General features: G+C 45.3%; 1 protein-coding gene across 1 annotated transcript in view; it reads right to left on the reverse strand.

Moving 5' to 3' along the window:
• Window positions 1–17,500, reverse strand: part of cdh23 (cadherin-related 23) — a 435,252-nt gene that overhangs the window by 399,528 nt on the left and 18,224 nt on the right. The gene's annotated exons all lie outside the window — the stretch shown is intronic.

Below are 17,500 nucleotides of genomic sequence, written 5' to 3' on the forward strand. Positions count from 1 at the left end.
GCACGCTGTGCCCTGAATCAGGCAAAACCAATCACAACGCAGCGATTTGTGTTGAATCAAAGCGGGCGGGGTTTTGAGGGAGTGACGACGAACCTCGCAACACCGTTGGGAAAGCACATCAACGGCAAAGATCACCGATTGGTCAGAGTGCCGGCACGGTTTGAAAAAACAACAGGTTGTTCTCATCAACAATCTTCGGAGGTATCGTTCATCGGGGCCAGACTAAATAACTCCGGTCACACATTTAGGCTGGTTTATCAGGCTAGAAAATCAGGGGACTCCTCTGAACAGAGCCATACTGCTACATGTAATTCATTGCTTTCAATAAAGAAATCCCAGTCAGAATATTCTCTTGTGTTTCTTGACTAAAATGGTTCTGACAGAAATGTAATAATGGCTATTGTTGTATTATGTAGTAGCAGCAGGAGCAGTAGGAAGATGTCTAGAAGTAGTAATAAGAATAATAGTTACACTATCAAACTTTTCCATATATCAGAAATAAGGATTAAATAAGGCTGCACTGATCTCTGCCTCTCTACAAAAACAAACAGAAAACACACACACTCTTTCTTTCTTTCACTCTCTCTCTCTCTCTCTCTCTCTCTCTCTCTCTCTCTCTCTCTCTCTCTCTCTCTCTCTCTCTCTCTCTCTCTCTCTCTCTCTCTTCACACACACACACACACACACACACACACACACACACACACACACACACACACACACACACACACACACACACACGCGCACACACACATTCCCACAGATCCAAAGACACACAGCGGGCGTATAAATAAATAATTTTGGGTCTAAGTGCCAACCATAAAATGGGCCGGCTGGTAGTTTTGCTTTCAGCTGGGCTGACAGCCGGCTATAGTAGCTGGGAAGGTTGGAGTGATGAGGGTATGGAGAGCGACATAATATCCATACACAAACATGAGCACAAATACGCATGGCCAATACGGTTTGCACACACACGCACGCACGCAGCAGAGAGTGGATACGATGAGTGCTGTTTGCTGGTAAATAGCAAACAAAATAAATAAGATGGCTCTAGCTACCATTATGCCTTCAATCTGTCTGACAAACACAGGCGAAGCCCCTCTCATTGGCAGAAAAACACCTTTTGTGGACACAATTAACACCAGAGGTGGAAGAGAAGCCAGAAAAAGAGTTGAGGGAAAAGGCTAGACAAAGGAGAACGAGAGTAGAGAGAGGGATGAGGTGGAGAGAGGTAGGGACTAAAGGCAGGGGACTAAGAAGGGCTTATGTTATGTTGTTGTATGAAGCACTCACATGAGGCGCGTTCAGGCTGACAGCAAACCGTGCTGGTGCCCTTTCCCACACTTAATCTCAAACCGGACGGCGTGTTCATGCCACAGGTCTAAGCGTTCGATAACTGGAAAGTTGGCTTGTGATGCTACACGAAAAGTACTTTTTTTCTGCGATCCGTAACGACAACATGGACGTCAGCAGGTTCATCCAGGTATAATACACAGTTACGTGCGGAGAAATTCAGAGCCCGTTATGAACACGGTTGTTTTGCAGGTTAGCACTTTAGTTACGAACATAGCTGGTGTTGGCACGGGCACGGTCACTGCCACCATTCTGGTCGGCTTGAAAATATTAACAGAGTTTATCTAGTCCGGTACATTAACCCATGTACATTTTTGTATGAGGATTCCAACTCCTCCATGCATCATATTAAACCTACTTAGTGCATCATCTATTAAATGTAACTCCTCAGTGATACTCCCTAAAACCTGCCCTGATAAAGCACGCCAGCTAGAGAAATCGAATCCAGTGTGAATTTATCTCTATCTCTTTTTTCTCTCTAAAGGGCCGTACACACACGTCGCTACTAGTTACTCGCTCAGCGGATGAAGTCAATAGAATGTCGATGTGTTCCAGCGAGACTCGCAGGCGAGTAGGCGAGCACTGTACAAGCGATGCGATGTGGGCGGATTCCGAGTTGAAAATATTTTATCTTCGATCGAGGCGAGTAAGCGAGTAACCAATTGGAATGCAGAGTTCGGTACTTCTCGCCTGTTCATTGGCAGTTAAAGCCGCGGGAACTTTCAGTGAACGTTCCATGAAAGAGTGGCAAGTAGGCGAGCAAGCGAAAAGCTAGCTTTGTGTCTGTACGCCGCTTTACTCTCACATAAGCACAAGCACTCAAACAAAGGCAAGGTGTGGAATGTGTACTTGTGTGCGTGTGTGTGGGTGTGGCTGTGTGTGTGTGTGTGTGTGTGTGTGTGTGTGTGTGTGTGTGTGTGTGTGTGTGTGTGTGTGTGTGTGTGTGTGTGTGTGTGTGTGTGTGTGTGTGTGTGTGTGTGCATATCTACATGTCTCTTTCCCCATTAGAAGTCCGCCCCCCAGCCTGAAGCTGCTGACACCTGTGTTGCCGGGCCGACGAGGTTCAGTGAGCAGATTAGCCAATTAGCATCCTCGCTGGCAGCCTTGAGTAATTAACCCATTAGTGGCCAAGCAGCAGGAGCCGCTCGAAGGTGCTACCAATGTAATGTAGCGAGAGAGAGAGAGAGAGAGAGAGAGAGAGAGAGAGAGAGAGAGAGAGAGAGAGAGAGAGAGAGAGAGTCTAAAAAGGCTTGTCCCCACCAGGCCACCGTCCAGTTGACAAATCACACTCACCCATCTCTACCCACGTACATCTGTCTAACTTGTCAATCATTCAGGGTCAGCCACCAAAAAGATGCCACTTCAGCTACACATAAATCCGCACTGCATTGACGCAGCTGTCCAAAAGGGATTTTCTCACTCACTCGCCACTGAAAACCAATCAAGATGGAGAGTGTTGTTCCTATGGTGGCTGGATAATTGATTTAGCATCAGTAATTAATAATGTCTGCTACTCTCCAGGCCACTGTTTTAAAGCCACTCTCTGACGGATGGGAAACTGCAATGACTGCAGATGTAGCACAGAGAAAAAAATAACAGATCACTTCTGTCTGCTTGTTCTTTTAGTCAAAAATGATGAACTGTAATTTGGAGCACTCGTTTTTTATTTTGTAATTGTGAGTGGTTGATAGGATGCTTTTGTGTATGTAAAAGGTTGGTTTGGGCCAGCGTGCGTGTGTACGTGCGTATTTGGGAGTGTTCACATATGTTTTGATGAGAATGTATATCATCAGGTTACCCAAAGGGAATGACAGCGGCAGTAGCATTAGGTACTGCATGTCAACAGAGGGGAAGGTTTAATTGAGGTGAACGTTGAGGTAAAGAGTAAAAACACTCTGCCACCCACAGCAAAAGTGTGGCTGTGTGTGTGTGTGTGTGTGTGCGTGTGTGTGTGTGTGTGTGTGTGTGTGTGCGCGTGTGTGCGTGCGTGTGTGTGTGTGTGTGTGTGTGTGTGTGTGTGTGTCTGTGTGTGTGTGTGTGTGTGTGTGTGTGTGTGTGTGTGTGTGTGTGTGTGTGTGTGTGTGTGTGTGTGTGTGTGTGTGTGTGTGTGTGTGTGTGTGTGTGTGGTTCAGCATGGCGGGCTGCAGGGGGGCTTCTTCCTCCTTAGTTATTATTGAATTAAAGCAAGTGGAGGAACTCATTAAAAGACCCAGCACTTAGTCTGGCCACAGCACGTACACAAAACACACGCACACACACACACACACACACACACGCACACCCACACACACACACACACACACACACACACACACACACACACACACACACACACACACACACACACACACACACACACACACACACACACACTAAAATGGCTGGTGCTTAGTCTGGCCACAGCAACGGGAGCAGCCTCGACACACTCATTAATAACAAGAACATAGAGCGATGCTCAAGTGCACGCACACACACACACACACACACACACACACACACACACACACACACACACACACACACACACACACACACACACCAAGTCACAATTAAATAAACGAGCTGCTGCATACACAAGTATATTTATCTCTCTAGACCCCCAGGTCTTCCATGAGAGCTAAATATGTTCGGTCGAGATAATTTGTTCGTATGCGATCACCCCCCCGTCCCCCTTCCCTGCGCACTAAATGAACCTGTACACTTCGTCTAATCGATCACTAAAATGACGCTTAACATTCCTAACACAGTCACCAGTCCCTGTGCCCCATCGAAGAAGAACTAACAAGCTCGCATCATTTTGCTGCAAACCCTAGATAAAACAGATAAATAAATAAGTAAAACCAATAAATAAAAGATGAAACAAAATCAACTGCCAACAGCAATATCGCAACATTTTGCAGAGCCACGACTTAATGGCTACAGCCAGTATCTTCTAGAACCAGCGTTCATTCACTTACTGTATACTCCCACACACACACACACACACACACACGCGCACACACACACACACACACACACACACACACACACACACACACACACACACACACACACACACACACACACACACACACACACACACAGGCATATCATGGCACTGCTTGTTACCTGTGGCATGCAATCACAAGAGACTCTGCCGTTCTCCCTGTAATGAGAGAGCTGGCAAGCCGTGGAGGGGTTTTATCTTTTTTTTTTATTCCATCTTTTTTTGCCTATCGTTTTCTTCCCCTTCAGAACAAAAAAAGACACCAGTGCCTCCCTGCATTACGGCTCACGAGCACTCACTACACGAAGCTGCGTTTCCACAATTAAGGATAACACCAGCTGTTTCGAAATGCTTTTTTAAGGAGGAGGAGGAGGAGGAAGAAATAAAGAGAAAAAAGAAAAATGAGAAAAGAAAAAAAGGGCATATTACTGATACATTTGTAAATGCTTTCGCTACCCGACAAGACAGAAGGGAAAGCAGCCGAGCAAGATATTAAAGTTTCCTCCATAAATAAGCGGGCCGTTGTTGCTGCTGTTGCGCGCGGCTTAATTGGCACGAGGAGAGTGAATTTAATCCAGCAGATCATGCTAAAGTGGATTAGCAGATGAGAGCGCTTCATCAAACGCACGCCTGTGTGTGTGTGTGTGTGTGTGTGTGTGTGTGTGTGTGTGTGTGTGTGTGTGTGTGTGTGTGTGTGTGTGTGTGTGTGTGTGTGTGTGTGTGTGTGTGTGTGTGTGTGTTCATGCGTGTGTGTGTGTGTGTGTACGATCGTTCATGTGTGTGGGCTACATGAAACCCGTGTCTGTGCGTATGCATGTGCGTGTGCGTGTGCGTGTGCGTGTGCGTGTGCTTGTGCGTGTGCGTGTGTCTGTGTGTGTGTGTGCGTGTGTCTGTGTGTGTGTGTGTGTGTGTGTGTGTGTGTGTGTGTGTGTGTGTGTGTGTGTGTGTGTGTGTGTGTGTGTGTGTGTGTGTGTGTGTTTCATCGAAAGTGAGGTAATTACACATTGCTGTGCCACACACCCCACCACACAAGAGCAATAAGGGCAGCTTTACTTTACTTTAAAGCCTAATAATGAGTACCGGCCATGACCTGCATGCACAGTGTTAACGGGGGTTCCACACACACACAAACACACACACACACACACACACACACACACACACACACACACACACACACACACACACACACACACACACACACACACACACACACACACACAAGCGGAGACCTGCACTCACTCGTACACATTTACATAATGACCATGCAACACATGATCAGACGGTCACAAACATAAACGCGGAACCACACACACGCTCACGCACATACACACACGCAAACAAAAACATTACACATGTAATTAGTTGTACATTTTCATGTCATCCAACAAAACATTTCATGGTTGTCCTTGCAAGCTCAGTCTATTTTACGGGTAGAGGATTTCTTTGACATCCACGACATCATACACTGCATATCAATACAAGCACATTTTTGATAGTTCCATTCTATTCAGAGAGGAGAGGAGAGGAGAGGAGAGGACAAGAGAAGAGAAGAGAAGAGAAGAGAAGAGAAGAGAAGAGAAGAGAAGAGAAGAGAAGAGAAGAGAAGAGAAGAGAAGAGAAGAGAAGAGAAGAGAAGAGAAGAGAGAGATTAGAGAGGAGAGCAGAGGAGAGCAGATGAGAGCAGAGGAGAGCAGAGAAGAGAAGAGAGGAGAGGAGAGGAGAGGAGAGGAGAGAGATTAGAGAGGAGAGGATGTGGTGCTCAGATCAAATATCCTGTCCTTCATCATTCCACAAACAAGCATGCACAACCCGGAAGGCTCCAGCCTGCAGCACCCTACCAGCCTCACACACATGCATGCGCAGACACACACGCACACAGATCCCTACCAGCCTATGTTGAAGCAACTCCAAGACACACTCCAACTTTCTACATCCTACAATCAGTCATATTCTCAAACAAAACCACATACAGAGAGAGGGGGGGCACAGACACAAACTTGTAAGGAGAGGAGAGGAGAGGAAAAGACTGGTATTTGTGGTACTTCACAAAGTGCAACTTTACAAAATCTTTATTGTATAATCTACGGTAGGCCTGTATGGAGTCTTGTACCTACTACCGACTACCTAGTCCAGTATGGCTGAACACTGCTACGTCAGCTAAAAATCAGGATAGCTTAGTCAGGAACATATCCTGTCTGAGGTTCACTTTACGTAATATTTTTGAACATTCAGCTTTCAGAACAGTATTTACTTACGGGCTTTACAAATGAAATGGAAAAATAGCCGAAAGTAGAATGGCTGTCTATTTCTATTGTAGGTACTTAATGATTTTTTTAAATCATATTTTATGATTTCATATTTGACTACTATGGCACTGGGATCCTCTTGCTGTGTCTGATGTTGCCTGCATCAGCACAGAGCAGCCTCTGCAAGTGCTTGTACGTCAATTACATGTCAACAAATGCCAACCAATCAGCAGGCCTTAGCTGACCATTACATCATGACCATCACAGTCATCTCGCTGTCTGATGTAACCCTAGCGACAGCGGTCGTGGCAACTGTCACCATGCGGCCGGCACTGGGACTGGAGTGGCTAGGACACCTGACGACAGGGTGTCAGCTCACCTGTAACAGGGTCAAAGGTCAAGGTAGATGAAATGCAGAATAATGGTTGGGCAGTCATTGGCAAGCGGTTTGGCAGTCGGCCTTGTGTGCTCCTGGTTTGAGTCCCCACACTTCTGACTGAAATATAAGCTTTCAAAATACACGTACGTAAACAAAGTTTGGCAGTGTGCATGCTCATATTCATGAAAGTTGTCATTGGGGAATATGTAGGCCTATAAATAATGTTATAAGTACTTCACTTTTACTGCAGTCTGCACTGAGGTCTTTGACATGCTAACACTGAGCACAATTACATGTACAGAATATTCCAATTCCAACAGAATATTGTCAGTATTCTGTTTAAAACGAGTCTCAATATGGCAGAATACCACCATATTTGACTTCACTGGATGAAGAGTTTACAGCACATGACTCCGAAAACCAAATACTGTTTAAAATCAGAATATTCCTCGCAATTGTAATTGTGCTCATTTCTCAGTAAAAATCCTGCTTGGCTTACAACTGCAATCAGTGAGACCAGCTAAACTAATTTCTGTTATTAACGACCAATGGACTGGTTGCCTGTCTGCAAAAATCAAGAGCTGAAAAATGTGGCTCTCCTCGTCAGGAAACCGCGTTCATAATTATTTAAAATGTGCCCTTTAAGCAGAGCAGTGTGGGACTAAAATATTTTGTCATTTAAAAAGATGAATGCGTCAGGCGCATTCACAGTTAATTGACTAATTACTCTAATGAAGTCTCTCTTGCCAAACTGTTATTTGGAAAACACGGCCTCTCCATGGAGATTTCATGGCAAAGCATGTATATGCAGATACGGTACCCAAGGATTTGTGTGAGTGAGAGATACTGTGTGTTTGTGTGCGTGTGTGCATGTGTGTGTGTGTGTGTGTGTGTGTGTGTGTGTGTGTGTGTGTGTGTGTGTGTGTGTGTGTGTGTGTGTGTGTGTGTGTGTGTGTGCACGTGTGCGTGCGTGGTTGGGTGCGTGTGTGCGTGCATGTGTATGTGTGCCAGAGAGAGAGAGGGGGAGAACAGAGTTTTGTCTGGCAGTGCAGCAGGTTCACACTACACACCCACATGATATCATCCTCCATCTCTACACTACTGCTGTCATCGCTCTTTATCTCCCTTTATTTCCCTTTTTTTCTCCACTCTCTCTCTTACCCTAACTATTTTTCTCTTTCTCATCCCGAGTCTCAGTTTGTCTCCCTGTCTCTCTGTCTCTGTCTCTCTCTCTCCCATGCTCTACCTCTTACCTCTCTCCTTTTTCTCCCATCGTCTGCCTTGTACTCTCTTTTCCTTCTTTCTCTCTTTGTCTCTCTTTGTCTCTCTTTGTCTCTCTTTGTCTCTCTTTGTCTCTCTTTGTCTCTCTCTCTCTCTCTCTCTCTCTCTCTCTCTCTCTCTCTCTCTCTCTCTCTCTCTCTGTGTGTGTTTGACAGCTGCTGTCCTGTGGGTGATTCAGTGGCCGGCATGAGAATGTTCTGGAAGTCCTGGTGCATGAGGACATCTGCCCGGGCCAATAAACAATAATCTTGACAAATTGGCCCCGTCCAATCATACACCCCGCTCACTCACCTGCACCTACCTCCTCCCTTCCCCCCAAATCGTTCACGCCCTCGTTCACTTCGCCCTTCCACCTTCCTTCCCCTAACCCCCACCACAACCCCCCCTGCATCAAATCACCTCCTCTCACCCCATCTCTGACCTCCACCCTCTACAAACACACACTCGCTAATCCCCTCACTCTCTCAACACCCCCCCCCTTTTCCCAATCACTCACTCCTCCCACCACCGCCACCCTCACCTTGTTCTCACCTCTTCCACCCCCTCCTGACCCCCCCCCAAACTGAGCTAGTCCAATCACCTCTTCACTCACAACATCAGTCCCCACCACCACCAGCATCACACACACAACACCCCTATATGCAATCACTCACCCCCCTCCCAGCCCCATCTCCCCCATCTATCCCCCTCTGCCCCATCCCTGTCTCCCCTGCCATGCCCTTGCCACCCACCTGGCCTCTGAGCAAGCCATCAAGGAAGCCCAACCGACATGGATGACAGCTGTGCACACCAATCACAGCACAGGATGACATGGATGACAGGCACGGCCACCAATCAGAGTCGAGGGAGGGACAGCGGGAGGACAGAGGCTGCGGCATGAACTTGGACACCATGCAGGCGTGTGGGAAGACTGGGAACACACCAGGAAGCACAAGGAATGGCGATGACAGAGCTATGATTCGTGAACCAAAGTCAAAAGATATGTAGCCTGCATTAGTTCTGCCAGGAAGACTCAAGTCACGCGTGCATTTCGCAGAGCTAATCAGCGGCTGCCATTTCCTTTATAGTGACGTGTCTAACTCTCCTTTCTTGCTGGCCTAGGCATGGCCGGTCCGAAATCTCCTCCTCCATCCCCACCACCACCAGTTGGGTCCAGTCTTCCTGTCCGGGGGGTTAAAGGTCCAGTTCCTGCTGCACGGCTACGGCAGGCTCTACTGGATCCGCCAGCGCAAGACCCGGGCTGATGATTGGACCTACGCCAAATACTGTCTACTTTCTGCCAATTCCATTAATTCCATTGTCAACTATGTTAACATTAAATCGTTAAAAACCAATTCCTCTCTCTGAGTCTTAATGGCTGAAATTAGAAAACTTTCAAAGGGGAAGGGATATAAAGGACTGGCTAAATAAAGTGAGAATAAAAATGTGTGAATCATACTCGGTATAAAAATATGCAGCTCAATGTGCTTCAACTATTTGGAAAACAAATTGATTTCAGTTTTAAACGTGGTCGGCAAGGATGGCATAGTAAGTAGCAAATGAACTGCCAAGCATTTCTGCACACAGATCCACTGTGGAAGGGGGAAAAGAATCCATAGTGCTGTGGGTCTTTCCAAAACACGGCATGAAGTGTTTCATGATCAGACACAAGCGTAGTAGCAAAAAACAGCCTGCCGAACTGATATAGCCTCCTACAGTTATGGATAACACCACTGGCTTCCAAAGTATTTCTGTGGCCGTTTAGGTTTGTGTGTCACAGTATATCATAAAAATACAAACAAATATATAATTCGCTCTAGGTACTCCCAGTCAAGATTGTTCTCCGTTGTGGTACCCAAGTGGTGGAACGGTCTCCCAGAGGCAGCAAGACTAAGCACATCTCTTGCAGCCTTCAAGAAACAACTAAAGACATTCCTCTTTCGAGAGAATCTACTAGACTAATGCTTGAACTGGCCTTGCCCCAGGGCAGACTCCTGAAATGATGTTTAGTTTAGTTTAGTTTAGTTTGTGTGTGTGTGTTTGTGTGTGTGTACTCGTTATTTACTCTTTAAAAAAAAAAAAAACCCTCTTTACAACTGCACTTGTTGTTCTGTATATCTCCTGTGCACTTTGTATTTGCTTGTGATGTTGGCTTGATTATGTCCTCTTTTGAAAGTCGCTTTGGTTATAAAGCGTCTGCCAAATGCAATGTAATGTAATATAAACTGTACAGTATGAGTATGTGTTTAAGAGCTTTGCTGTAAAATGACGTAAGCTATATCCATTTTGGAACATTTTGGGGAAATTGACATTTTTGTCTTGGGCATTGCATGTCTCGAAACATTTGAAGGGCAAGAATTCACACATGGATTATAGGACATTTCCAATAATAAAATTCAAAAGTAAAAAAATGGCGCTTACATCATTTTGTAACGAAACTCCGAACACCCAATGACAACGGCACAAACATTTTAGCTGCTTTTCACTGTCAGGTGTGAGTGCGAGGAGCAGAGGAAGCGTTGGAGAGAGGTTGTGTGATGGTTGTGCGGTGGTTTGGTATCTGATAACGGTGCTCCATCCAGGTAAGCCCGAAGAGTATTTTTTTCCAATGCAATGTCCCATTAAAAGGGGCGCGGGCGCGATGAGAACCCAGACACCCTCAAATTGCCCTGTCAATCACCTGCACCCCCAAACACCTGATTACAGACACCAGGGCACACTGAGGGAAAGACTACCTTATAAACACACACACACACACACACACACACGCACACACAAACGCACACACACACACACACACACACACACACACACACACACACACACACACACACACACACACACACACACACACACACACACACACACACACACACACACACACACACACACACACACACAGCGGGGCACACTGAAGGACAGACAACCCGACTCTAGCTGAGATACACACACACACACGAGCAGTATGAATGCAAATACAAATATGCAGTCTCACTGAAACGTAAAAATAAAAACACTCTGCACACACGCACACTAGGGGTGGTACGGTTCACATAATTCACGGTTCGGTTCATATCGCGGTGACGAGGTCACGGTTTTCGGTTCTCTACGGTTCGTTTTTTTAGTTCATGATAAATGGTGCACTGACTAATAGAATCGGACTTATCACTAAATATCCTACAAATGGTTTGTATAGGCTTATAATGTGAAAATTGTGTGATTTTAATTGTGTCATCCTCTGATTTGGTCTTATATGCCAATGTTTTAATCAGAGAGACTGGATAAGATACTCCTAGAATCATATTTTCTGGGCAGTACATGAATTGCGGTTTGCGATGGATTGCACGGTTCTGCTCGGTATGTGTGTAAATTGTAAGGTTTTCGGTGCGGTTTGTGCCACCCTTAACACACACACACGCATACATGCACGCACACACGCACACACACACACACACACACACACACACACACACACACACACACACACACACACACACACACACACACACACACACACACACACACACACACACACACACAGACAAGCACGCACGTGCACACACGCACACACACGCATACATGCACACACGCACGAACACACACACACACACACACACTTAAACAAGGATGCATGATTCTACATACACAAATTCTGAAAACCATATTTAAAAACAAAAAACAAAACAAAAAACACCTGAGTATAACCAAAGTATAATTACCCAGACTAAAACTGAGCTTGCTGAGGAATAATAACAGCCAGGAAATATGCTAGAGGACAGTAGTAAAGTACGGTGGCCCATTAGTGACACGGAGGACTTTTTTTGGAGGGGGGAATGTATGCACTGGAGACTAACACCTTTGCGAGATAACGCAAACCATTTGCGAGATAACGCAAATCTTTTGCGTGATAACGCAAATATTTTTGCGAGATAACGCAAATTAAAACTTACATCTGCGGGTTCACCACTTTGATTTGCAGCACACTTTTTGGTCACCGGGGGGCAGTCTGAACCAACACGAGTACGGCTTTGACACACCACAGCTGTAGGGGTAGGCTATTCAATTCACCACTACTGTTGTTGGATAACAGCGAGAGGGATGCTGACAGTCAAAAACATTACTACCGCTGGAAGGACGTGCAAGGATACCGTTATTTTATCCATTGTTTTATGTTAAATAAACAACATATTTTAAGAGACACCGTAGCACTTTGCTTTGCGCACGGACACAAGGGGGAATAGGATTTTTTGGACGACACGTGTCTGCACTGAATTAAGGAGGACAGTCGGGACGACTGTTACTGAACGGTTATTTTCAAAGATTAGGCCTATGAAGCATATGAAGATCATTTTGTCATATCAAGACCCACATGTGAATTATGTAGGCTAATTTTAACATTGGCCTCGATGTTGAAGTCGTTTGTTGTGGTTCTCCCCTTTTAATGTAGGCTATAGGCTAAATCAAGGCTATCACAGCCATGCAGAGAGCTTAGACCTGTAACAACCCCGACATTTGGAACTATCCAAAGTGGGCATTCATGGTTAATAGTTTTCTCAGACAGACTCGGATTGGATTGGATGTCAGACTTGTATTAATGTTTCTTAACAGCAGTTAAGTCTGAACCAACACACGTAGCTATATAGGGCCTACGGCTTTGACACACTTCAGAGCAACCGCTGCTGTCATTCATTCTCACGATGTCAACAATGCCAGGTAAACAATGGCAAAAAAAAGTTTGGGAGCTAGGATAGGAAGGCTATACCAGAGACGATCTAAATTTTAAATTAATTAAATAATATTTGGCTAGTTATAGACAGTCCGTGACTCTGGGCCGTCGGCAAATAATTAAAATAATAATTACCAATTTCAAACAGATGATTGCACGACTAGGCCACTGAGGGAATTTCGCCCCTAGAATGTAGGCCTATTTAGACTTCAACTGTTAAACCCAGCAGCACATGTTCGTTGAGGTCGGACCACACAGACAGGGTTCAAATGACTTTTCTGTTATTGTCTTACACTTTCGTTTTAAAATTTACAAACAGTTGAAATACATTTGGCCTAACGGCTATTGGACACCCGCACCCCCCACATGAACCAAGGAGGCCAAGGTTTTCCCCACTAGTAGTACACAGCACAGCAAACCAAAATTAAGTAAATCAAATGAAAATACAAAGCACGGCAAACCCACACCGATACCACTGCACACTTGTGTTTTACTTTTACGCACAGCAAACGAGAACTATTTAGGGGTAACCCGCACGCTGGGCGGCCCAAGTGGTGTGAAGTGAACCAAAAATAAACAAAAGAAAGATACAAATAAACAAAACAACAAACAGAGAACTCTCACTTTCTCCTAAATCACACAAAATAAGAACTGAAAGCAAAGGGGGAAACGTCACACACTTGCGCACGCACGCACGCACGCACGCACACACACACACATACACACACACACACACACACACACACACACACACACACACACACACACACACACACACACACACACACACACACACACACACACACACACACACAGTCACTCTCCAATATAAACAGCAGCCCGCAGACAGACCAACAGGTGGATTCACAGGTACCACGGACAGCGACCGACTGTCTCGAAGTCGCCGGGCAAGGGGCGCAGCGCAAAAAGCCTGGTTCCTATAACGCCAAGTAGCCTACGAAGTTGGCCTAGTGAACCAATGTGGCCGCGCTTACAGTCGCACCCCCGTCATAGACCAAACTCCACGAAATTGTCCCTCTCTCGTGAAGCGAGGCTCTACACGGGCTCGACTCCCCAGCGGCACCACACACATAAACCAAAGGCATAATTGCCACAAGCACACAAACAATCTGACGGTTCCCTCCGACTCCGAGCAGATTGTGCCAACCTTTTAAAAGCGAAGTTTTAAAACTTCGTGCCAAGTTTTGCCAATTGGTGCCTATACTGATCACATGGCGCACCAACGCACGACACACTTAATGATAAGGCTTAAAGGTACACATCCCATCTTTGTTCACTGTGAAAAGGTGATCTCGCCACTCTTCACTGATTTTAAACCACTCTTTATTTTGGTGAACTTTATTTGTGAACTTGTGTATTTACTGTGCACCGCGAGGAGCGGGCAGAGCTGGACAGTTGGACACACGCACACACACACCGCTCAGTATCACATTCTCCTCTCCAAGTGCGCACGACACTGCTACACGGGAGCGCGCATCGTTGTGGCAGCATTTTCATCGCGTGATGTCAAGCACTGAAAATGGACATGTGTTGAGTCTGTGGGCAACGATGGGCAATGTTTGTCGATATGATTTGTAACCGGCGTTTTGTTTTGGAAAGGTCCTGGAGAAATGGTACGGGTGAATTGTGATTGTGTGTCTGCATTGGTTAATTGAATAATTGCCTGCGTAGTGAAGGGTATGTAAAACCCAGCTCATTGTTGAGAGTGGGCGAGATAGGCGAAGCAGCTGTTTACCGGAGTGAGCTGTCTTCAGAAACGTTTGTAAAAAGTAGCTGCTGTTGAGCGCAAGTATTAAGTGTCAGAAGTTTGGATTTGACTTTGATTTTGTATTGAGTATTTTTGAGTTGCCAGTCCAACTTGGGTTTATGTCTATGCTGCCCACGAGCACATTTTGTTTTGAGAAAAATAAAAACGCTTCGAAGTTTAATTACGGTTTCCTGATGTGCCATGGAAAATGAAATGGCTGTAGGCCTACCTTTTATAGGCAATATGGTTGTATTTTCAGTTAACATTTTCATTGGTGGTGTGCCTTGGCATTTTCCCTCGATAAAAGGTGTGCCATTTCAAAAGAAATTGAAAACCAGTGGTAAACAACGGATGGAAATTCTCACGTATGGATGTGCTGTAGAATGGTGGATGATGTGCATGTGTGTGTGCGCGCGCGTGTGTGCTGGGGGGAGCGCCATTAGGCCTATGGGTCATACTGGTAGAGCAGTAGTTCTCAACCATTTTTTTTTTAACAAAAGCCCCCTGAACTTCATCATAAGCATCCCAATCCCCCCTTGATCCCTCCCAGCGCCCATTGGTTTTAATATATATATATAATGGACTAATTGCCCCCGATCGCAATAAGCACCAACCCTATCAGCTATCCTTCTCAACTGGCTGTCCAAAGAGGTTATAGCGCTGACGTTGAGAAATATTAGGGAGCATGTGTGGGGTGCAAAGGATTCTGAACGGGGTTGGCATAGGGGTATATAAGGTGATCAATGAAGGGGTGGGATGGGAGGGATATGGCCAGTGTGTGTGTGTGTGTGTGTGTGTGTGTGTGTGCTGTGTCCCGCCACACCTAGGAAAAACTGTCCTGTCAGTGTTTTAGTTTGCGCAAGGTTGCGTTAGGCTACGGCCCTTTACGCCCGTTACGCTATGATTTTGGACTGCTTACAACAAAGCCAGATCATCAATGCCAGTGCGCTATCGTCCTTTTGCCAAAATTGACACTTCTCCGTGAATTTTTGAAAGTTGTTAGTCATCTCTGTGAGCTCTGCGTTAGATTTCAGCGCTATCTCTCAGTGCTAGGCCTACATGGTCGGAAACCATGGCACCATGGGGCATGGCGGTACGAGTTACATCCAAAAGTAATTTGTGTTCGCTAAAAGCCATCACTGTAAAACTGGTCAACAATTAAAAGCAAATAGCTATTTGATTTCCTCCATTTACCTAAGACCCGATGTCACGTATATCAGGAGGAATTTTCTACCACAGGAAGGACATGTGTCGCTTTCTATCCATTGAGCTGTACTGCGTGAAGTTCCGTGATCTGCCATCATGTCATGCATTAAGAAACATTAATCCAAGTCTGACCGAGAAAACTATTAACCAATGCCCACTTTGGATAGTTCCAAATGTCAGAGTTGTTACAAGTCTAAGCTCTCTGCATGGCTAAGCAGTGATAGCCTACTTGATTTAGCCAAGTATAAATTAAAAGGGGAGAACCGCAACAAACAACAAATTGAAACAACAACAAGTTTCAAGAAAAAGAAAGAAAGAATACAGCGTGCTGCCTCAACGTCGAGGCCTATGTTGAAATTAGGCCTACATCATTCACATGTGGGTCTTGATATGACAAAATGATTTTCATAAACTGCTCATCATCTTTGAAAACCGTAAACAGTTGTCCCGTCTGCCTTTCTTAATTCTGACATACAGAGCTTCTGCATTGCAGACACGTGTCGTCCAACAAATCCTATATTTCCCCTTCTGTCCGTTCGCAAAGCAAGGTGCTAAGGTGTCTCTCAAAATCTGTTATTTATTTAACATAAAACAATGGATACAATAACGGTATCCTTGCACGTCCTTCCAGCGGTAGTATTCTAATGTTTTTGACTGTCAGCATCCCTCTCGCTGTCATCCAACAACAGTGGTGGTTGAATTGAATAGCCTACCCCTACAACTGTGGCGTGTCAAAGCCGTACACGTGTTGGTTCAGACTGCCCCCCGGTGACCAAAAAGTGTGCTGCAAATCAAAGTGGTGAACCCGCAGATGTAAGTTTTAATTTGCGTTATCTCGCAAAAATATTTGCGTTATCACGCAAAAGATTTGCGTTATCTCGCAAATGGTTTGCGTTATCTCGCAAAAGATTTGCGTTATCTCGCAAAGGTGTTAGTCTCCAGTGCATACATTCCCCCCTCCAAAAAAAATCCTCCGTGTCACTAATGGGCCACCGTAGTAAAGCACCTTAGCAGTGCAGGGAAATACACGTGTGCGTGTCCACTTGCACACATGATCTGCTGCAGGAATGATTCCATGTGTGTGTATGGGTGTGTGTGTGTGTGTGCATGGATGTGAATTATATTTGAGCCTACTCAAACTCAAACTTGTTTCCCCTCCACCTCACGATTTTCTCTGTAGACCGTCCTGATGCGAATGCTTGCTATGCTAAAAGCCGCCCATGCTAGAGGGCTCTGGGCAGCTGAGCATGCTGTTGTCTAGGGGTGTAAATAATATCCAAATGTATCGATATATCGCGATATATTCTGATGATTGAATTGAATCGCATCGTATCGTGGGGCATTCTTAAGAATCAAAAATAATCAAATCGTATCGCATCGAATAATAAGATATCGATATTGAATCGTATCGTCATGGAGGCTGTTGTCAGAGGCATACAGCCTGAGGGTTCTTTCTTGTCATACGCAAATGTTTTCAACTCTTAAGATATGGCTACTGCTATACATTTGGTGTTACCAAAATGGCAATGACCAAGTGGTAATCTATTAACCCATTGATGCCTGATGTTGCGTT

Source organism: Engraulis encrasicolus, chromosome 24 (assembly GCF_034702125.1).
Source record: "Engraulis encrasicolus isolate BLACKSEA-1 chromosome 24, IST_EnEncr_1.0, whole genome shotgun sequence".
NCBI lineage: Eukaryota > Metazoa > Chordata > Actinopteri > Clupeiformes > Engraulidae > Engraulis > Engraulis encrasicolus.